Source organism: Rattus rattus, chromosome 10 (assembly GCF_011064425.1).
Source record: "Rattus rattus isolate New Zealand chromosome 10, Rrattus_CSIRO_v1, whole genome shotgun sequence".
In the NCBI taxonomy this organism is placed as follows: domain Eukaryota; kingdom Metazoa; phylum Chordata; class Mammalia; order Rodentia; family Muridae; genus Rattus; species Rattus rattus.
The window spans coordinates 46,160,464-46,168,353 of record NC_046163.1 but is presented as its reverse complement, the minus strand read 5'-3'; positions in this window follow the sequence as shown (position 1 = coordinate 46,168,353).

Sequence of the window (7,890 nt, the reverse complement as noted above, 5' to 3'; positions counted from 1 at the left end):
ATCTTTTCTTTCCATATAAACTCTGGGCAGTAATTCTGTCCTCCCATCCATTCGTTCTGTAAATGCAGAACAATCACTGTGCTGGAGACTATGCTAAGCTGAGGAAATACTGTTGAACAACAGCAGCTAAAACCCCACCCTTGGATTCTAGTCTAGGATCTACTCTGGTTGCAGGAATAAAATGCCCCTGTTCAGTTTCCTTTCCTGTCCCTAATCACCCCACAATGCCAACGCCCTGCAAAGTCCGAGGAGATGAATGCCCTCTAGAATGAAGAGAAGATTCGGGTGCCGATACCATCCTTAATCCCCATGGATTCATCTTGCTTTGAAGGATTCATGGATTCTTGGGACTCCAGGATCCCACAAGATCACGTTTTTGTAAATGTACACAGGTTTGCGTTTAGAATATTTAGAACAGAGCTACGCTGAAGGACAAAGCGGACTCTCTGTTTGAACTTCACTGCCGATCCCCCTACCACCTCCCGTCTCTGTCAATCTACCTTCCCCAGTGGTCTCTGAGGCAGCTGCTAGAGTTGTCTTCATAAAATCCCCAATGGCTCCCTGCTGACTTCTTAATACAGCTCAGTCTTTTAAACAAGTGTTCAGGGACCTCATGATCTGCGTTTACCCCCTACCACTTTTTAACAGTCTCGGTTTCCATTGCAGCCATTAGCGCGTGCTGCAGTCTTCTCCGGTGATCACTTGTGCTGTCCCCAGGCAGGCGGCACGTTCCCACCTCCTCACCTGTGCATGCAGCACGCTCCCACCTCCTCACCTGCGCTCACCACGGAATGCCCATTACCTGTCTCACTAATCAAAATCTATGCAACCTTCAAGGCCCAGCTCATTTACAGCTCCTACCCGAAGCCTTTCCCCATCACTCTGCCAGAATTAATTGCTTCCTCCTCCGCGCTCATGCATCCCACCTCATTCTTCTGCTTAGCACTTTTTTTTTTATATTGCTTCATCCAAAGAAAAACTGCTTACGTTTCTGTTTCCGCAACCCTCTTGCATGCTTCAGAATCAAGGTCACGGGTTCATGGCCGTCATCACTGTATCTTCCGATGCTTTCGTTATAAAACGACTCCACAAACCATCACACATTACTGGATCACAGTCACATGCTAAGTTTCTGTGAGATCAGCTGTGGTCAGTTGCATCGGTAATTCCATCTTTAAAATGTATGCTCGCGACTAGGCATAAGACAGTGCCGGGTTGAGAGCTCGTTTGTCTACTTTCTTTATAAGCTAGGACAAATGACTTCACTCCTTCGATCCTCGTTTTTCTTGTCTACAAGTGGGCATTACACTTAGCTTAGTGAACTGTTAGGAAGACAAAACACCAAGTGTTTACTAGGGTGCCTGTCACATCATAGTGAGGAATCTGTAATGAGCATTATTAACATTTTATTTTAGGAGACATCAAAGTTTACATTATTGACCTCTCACTGTGTGTGAACTTGTCTCCTGCCTTGCTGTTTTATTTCATTTCCCAGCCATCCCCATCCCTGTGATGGTTTACTTATGTTATAGGTGAAGAAACCAGGAAATCCGGATCTGGGCTTATAGGCAACCAACCAGTGAGGGGTTTGCATGGGAACCTCATCCTCAGACCAGTTGTTTGTTTCTTAATGCGTGTTAGTGTTTTATTCGCACATATGTATGTGTACCATACATGTGTTTGGAGCCCATGGGGCTCAAAAGAAGGCACCAATCCCCCTGGAACTGGAGTTCCAGATTGTTATGAGCCACTCTATGGTGTTAGGAACTGAGTCCAGGTCCTCTGCAAGAGCAGCCAGTGCTCTTAACTGCTCAACTCTCTCCAGAGCCAACACACTCTTAGCTATCGACACTGTTAGGTGGGTTTGATAATTAAAAAAGTAAATGTTCCTATTTTGATGGGACAGAGAAGATGTATGGTGGCGCTGTTCCTAATTAGAACAGGCACAGCAGTGTATGCCACGCACGGCATTGGTGGCAATGGTTTCTTCTGACACCGACCACTTTCCTGGCTCTCTGCAGGGCCTTTATTTTTCTTTTCCAGATTTTTTCCTGCTCGTTTTCTAAACGATTTACTCAGCTATAATATGTCAAGGTAAATTAGCTTATTATTTCCTCGAAACCTTTCCCCAAACTAGAAATAGGTAGAAGTTGAGTTAGGTCAGATGACACAATGCCTTTAACATATCTAGCTTTTTAATAATCAGTTCTAAACTTCTGTTTGGTTTCCTAGGAGTTTCACTGTGATGAGCAAAAATGGTGCCTCTGGCACTAGCCAGAGTTTCATTCGCCATCACAGCCATCCGACAGGTTTGCTATTGCCTGAGACTGACTTCCCCTGAGCTAGCAATTTCCTATGGTCTAACTAAACACTGCTTTGTATTATACTTCATTTTAAATAATCCCCAGGTCCAGATCAAAGCACTATCCAAGCATCTCCCATCTCTGAAACTTTAGAACTTGCACGTTCTTGCTTTGCTTTTAGTGTTTTCTTTCTTTTCTAAAAATATCATTAGTTCTTCGAGAGCTCCATTCATGCTTGATTATACTCGCCCCACCCCAACTCTTTCCATATCCACGCCTCCTCCTTCCAACTCTGTGTCCTTTTCTTTTCTTTTAAACCAATCAAGACCAGTGTGTGCTACCTGACTATTCTTGAATGGGTAGCCTTCTCTGGGAGCACGGTCACCTTACCAAGGATTGAACTTTCTGGGGAAACTGATTCTCCATCTCCCAGCAGCTAACACTGTCAGTCCCTCCATGGCTAATGGTGGTATCTTATGCCCAACTCCCCTTCCCCAGCTTGGATTCAGTCTGTCTTAAGTTTGCACAAGCGATGTGCACACTGTTGTGACTTCTGGAGGTTCCTATGTGCAGCTGCACTGTCGTGCCTAGAAGATAGGGTTTCCTTGGCTTTTACACTCTTTTTGGCACCTCATCTGCAATGATCCCTGAGCCTTAGGAGAAGGCGCATAGATTACAGTAAAGGGAACAGTATATGTGTTCCATTTAGGGCTGAGTATTCTACAGTCTTATTTTCTGTGCCTTGACCAATGTAGGTATCTGTGTTAATTACTATCTGTTGATGAGGGAGGAGAGCTCTCATTATTTCATGGGTATAACTATAAGTTATTAGGGGTAGGTTTGATACATGTCAACCTAGCAAAATAATAGTGTTAGTTCTCCACAAGGTCCTATGGCCTTCCTAGCTACATGTTTTTAACATGTAATGGTGCCAGATAATGGTTTCATCCTGTGAAGCGTGACGTAAATAGGAACAGAAAGCTGTTGGTTACTTTCATGATGTTTTCTTGCTATTCAATACTTTCCCTCAAATATTCAGAAATTTAATATCTACAAGTGAGAATTTTATGGTTGAATTTTTTATTTTTTATAATGCTAAACCCAACAGCTCTCTCCTTCCTCTCTCACCCCCTCCCTTCTTTTCTTCAACTATAGATTAGTAAAATATATATGATAATAAAAATATGAAAAATGTTGCTCAGGTATACTCTTAACTGCAGTTCTACTATATGTAAATTTTAACATTTTCATGATTAAGGACACTTGTAAATTTATATATGTATATATGTGAATAGTATATTAATTTTTCACTATTTGTAATCTCATTTGAAGGGTTTTTCCTTTATAAATATTTAATTAATCATTTAAAATTTGTATTCCCCAATTGTAAACACAGTACGTTATTTATTTTGCGAAGCTTAAAACAAAGATTTGAAGTGAGATTTTAAATTGGGAATGGTGAGTCGACTGAGTCTTATTTATATTCCCTTCAGCCCTTGAAAATGAAATGACTGAGATATCGATTAATTGGCTAATTAGTTAATTAATTGTGTGTGTGAATGTGTGTGCATGCCATACATATGTAAGAGTCAAAGAATTGGCTTTTTCTCAGGGATCTCAGGGGTCAAACTCAGGCACAGTGGCAAGCACTCAGGCACGGTGGTAAGCACCTTTACCCACTGAGCCACCTTACCAGTCCGTGACTAAGATTTTTAAATGTGGTAACTTGGAAGCACAAAATGAAATTAATTAATTTTCATAAATCAAAAGAAGGTGTGAGGAGAGAGAGAGAGAGAGAGAGAGAGAGAGAGAGAAAAGAGAGAGAGAGAAAGAGAGAGAGAGTTCACTGACCAAGCTGAGTACCCATGGAGCCATCATCATGTCTCCCTCCTCTGAACTTTCTCATTCTGTTTCTTTCAGGAAGGACAACAAGGGATTCTTCCCTGAATACACACTGACATTCAGGGAGTTCTCAATAAAGAGTCTGCCCCACCTGCATTTATGGTGAAGCTCAAGAGTTGAGGTTCATTTCTGTCAAGAATTTAGAGGACAGAAGATGAAGTATTGGACACAAGATGAACTATTGGATTTTATTTGAGGAAAGGTTAAAAAAAAAGTCAGTACTGGGAAACAACAAAGAAACAGAATTCTAGAGAAAACTGATAGTTCTTCAGAGAACAGAAAAAGTTATCAAAACCACACTATATTACCACAAACACAAGAAAAAACATTAGTCAAGTACAGTATACTGTGATAAAAACAAAACAACCCCCCCAGAAAAGTAATGAACTCCTAGAATTAAAAAAATAAGAAATATGTGTATGCAAGATATGTGTGTAGAGTGCATTTTGCTCTCACAGAGGCCAGAAGAGGGCACCAGACCTCTTGGATCTAGAATTACAGGCACTTATGAGCTGTCCCCTGTGGGTGCTGGGAAGGAAATTCTGTTCTTCTGCAGTATGTACTCTTAACCACTGAATCATCTCTCAAGTCTGCAAAATAAACACTTTTAAAAAAAGACTTCTGGAAGAGACAGCAGAGGGGGAGGTAGAAACAAATGCCACAACAAAAGCAATAATAATGCAAAGGAAGAAGACAGGAGAAAAATCAGAAATTACCTCACCCTAAGAATAGCATTCACATTTTGCAGGTTTTAAAGTTTAGTTTAGTTTAGTTTGCTATCCGGATTTTACACCTAGCTTTTACACAGCTGAAAGGCACACAATTGGCCCTGTATATTTTTAATATTACCAGGAGATAACATCTTCTGGGGGCTGGAGAGAGGGCTCAGGTGGTTAAGAGCGAGGACTGCTCTTCAGAGGTCCTGAGTTCAAAATCCTAGCAAATCACAACAGGTCCAACCATCTGTAAAAGAAATCTGATACCTTGCTCTGTGTGTGTCTGAAGACAGCTAATAGTGTGTATGATATATAAAATAAATAAAAATCTTAAAAATATAAACAAAAATTCTCATGTTATTTGTTTATAATTTTTATTTTATTTTATGCGTTGGGTGTTCTTCTTGCACATGTGAATGCTTGGTGCCCTCAGAGGTTAGCAGAGGAGAGCAGACACCCTGGAATTGGAGTTACGGGTGGTTATAAACAATCAGGTGGGTGCCGAGAATCCATCCTGAGTCCTCTAGAGGAACAACCACCTCCTCACCCCTCCCCATGTTAGTATATTATATTAATATTAAAAGGCATTATAAAGTGTCTGCATGTTCGCCCAGAGAGGGGCTGGGTTCCGATTTACTTTTTACACTGCCATGCCTGCTTCTTGGTCCCCAGCATTACTCTTAGGATTCGCACTCAACTCTTAAATGAACCATTGCTCTTCCTCTGCTTCAACCATGTGATTAGGTGACAGGCACCGGGCTGGGTGAGGGCTCCAATTTATCATAATATAATAATAATATTATTAGCCCCTCCATCCTTTGGCTACCGTGCTGAGAAAGGCTGATGCATGGCCCATCAGAAATTCCTCGTTGAGAACCCGGGTGAGGTGGGTAATCCTGGAGCTACCATGTGAGCCTGGGCTCCCATAACAGTCAGCCTGAGAACTTCAAGTATAGAGTCATGGGGAGGAGAGGAGGAGGAGAGAGCCAGTGACTGGAAGAGAGAGGACACCGAGGAGAGGATTGAGCCCAACAGCCGTTACAGCACTGAGTAAGGCTCCTGAAGCCGGCCTCACTCTATGCCTTTCTGGAATCTGTCACATCAGTTGACGTGTCCTTCACACCTCTGGTGCTCACGGAACATGATCGTCTTTTTATTATTTAAAAATTATTAAGCCTTCCCCAGTGTAACTTCAGAAATGGGAGATAATATTCAAGTTGTTTTTAGAGCAGATGGTTGATAAACATTGTCAAACTGAACTGACCTAAGTGAACGTCCCCGGAGGAGAATCATCAGCGTACAGTATGGGTTTTAGAAGCTGGCTGACAGAGGGTTGAATGGTGACTTCTAAAACATTTGACAATTAGCTTCATGTGTATAATAGCTTCTTCACTTTCATGTTCATTAACACTATAACCCCTAGCATTTGTGGAGCTCCCGTGTGAGGCATATGGTAACCCGTGGTTTGCAGTTCTGGGTAAATTAATCCCAGGGGCAGATTTTCTCATGGCATTGTTCTGATCTGAAAAGCAAGAATTTACTGAAATAACCAACAGGAAGCATGGAGCCCAGACAATGCTCTTCTTCCCCCTTTTCCCTCAGGACATAATTTTAACTCTTCCCAGTGCATGGCCAGAATCTGGAAGCCCCTGACTTTTGCACGACAGATGAATCTGTTTCCTGTTTGTCCTCTAACTTGTTATCCTTTATCTCAAGGCCTTTTACAGCAAGTGGTGTGAGTGGATGATCAAGACAAGCCTGGAAACCCCAGCAGAGGCAAAGGTATGTTGTGCTTCATATAGGCAGAGTAAGAGTCACAGAGACACCAACTCTTTTTAGTTTGTAAATTTAAAGTTCTCATTACTAGTAGGTACGATACTCATCTCTTTCTTCCCCAAACCAAGAAAGCTGGTTCTGAAGTTCACATGGAAAGTTAGACAAATGGGAACCACCAGGGGATTTCTGAGAACAAACACCAGTGAAGACGAATTAGCCTCTTCTGAATAGCAATAGCGTTCTACGACTTCAGTAATTAAAACAGTGGGATCTGCTTCTCTGAGTGGACAAAAAGACCATAAAACAGACTAGAAAGGCTATGAAAAGATCTAGCTAAGAAAATGATTTTGTAGATTAAGTAGCTTAAGGTGATATCAAAATCCATTACTGACTTATGCACATGGTTGGCATGTTTCTAACATGTGTACGTAGTGCTGCAACAGACAGAATTCAATTTTCATATGTTCCCATTGAGCAAAATTACACACGCAATCTGTCTTTCCGAATCATCTGTAGATTAAAATGTTATAAAAAACAGGTAGAAAAAAGTTATTTACTTTAGTCAATATATTGTAAAAAAGCCCAAGGGTCCAGCAAATGGGGGCCTTGATAAACTGTGGTTCAATCTGGGTATTGAATGCTAATGAGTTTCAGCAACACAGAGGAGTGGGCTTCCCTGAGGTGGCGAGGCGGGGCAGCTTAGGCAGCCAAGCACTGGAGCTCCCAGGGGTGGTAAGTAAGCTTGCAGCAAAAGTACAATGACCTGAGTCCAATCCCAGAACCTTGTGAAAAAGCCAGGCATGTGGCACATGTGTATTCCCCAAGCGTGGAGAAGCAGAGACAGGAAGATAAGCTCTCTGAGGTTGGCTTGCCAGCCAGCCTAGCCACTCTGGAAGAGTTCTAGGTCAGTAAGAGACCCTTCAAACAGAGAAAGAAACAACATGGACAAAGCTGCCTGTGGGATGATCAAGGTTGTCCCTTCAGTTTTAAATATGAGCATGTACATGTGCACACACATGCACATACACATGCACATACACATGAAGAGGGTATACACACAGAGACACAGAGGACACCTAGAGGGGACAGACACAGACACAGACACACACACACACACACACACACACACACACACACACACCTGGGGCATGGTGGTGCCTCTCTAATTCCACACTAGGAAGAAGGCAGGAGGA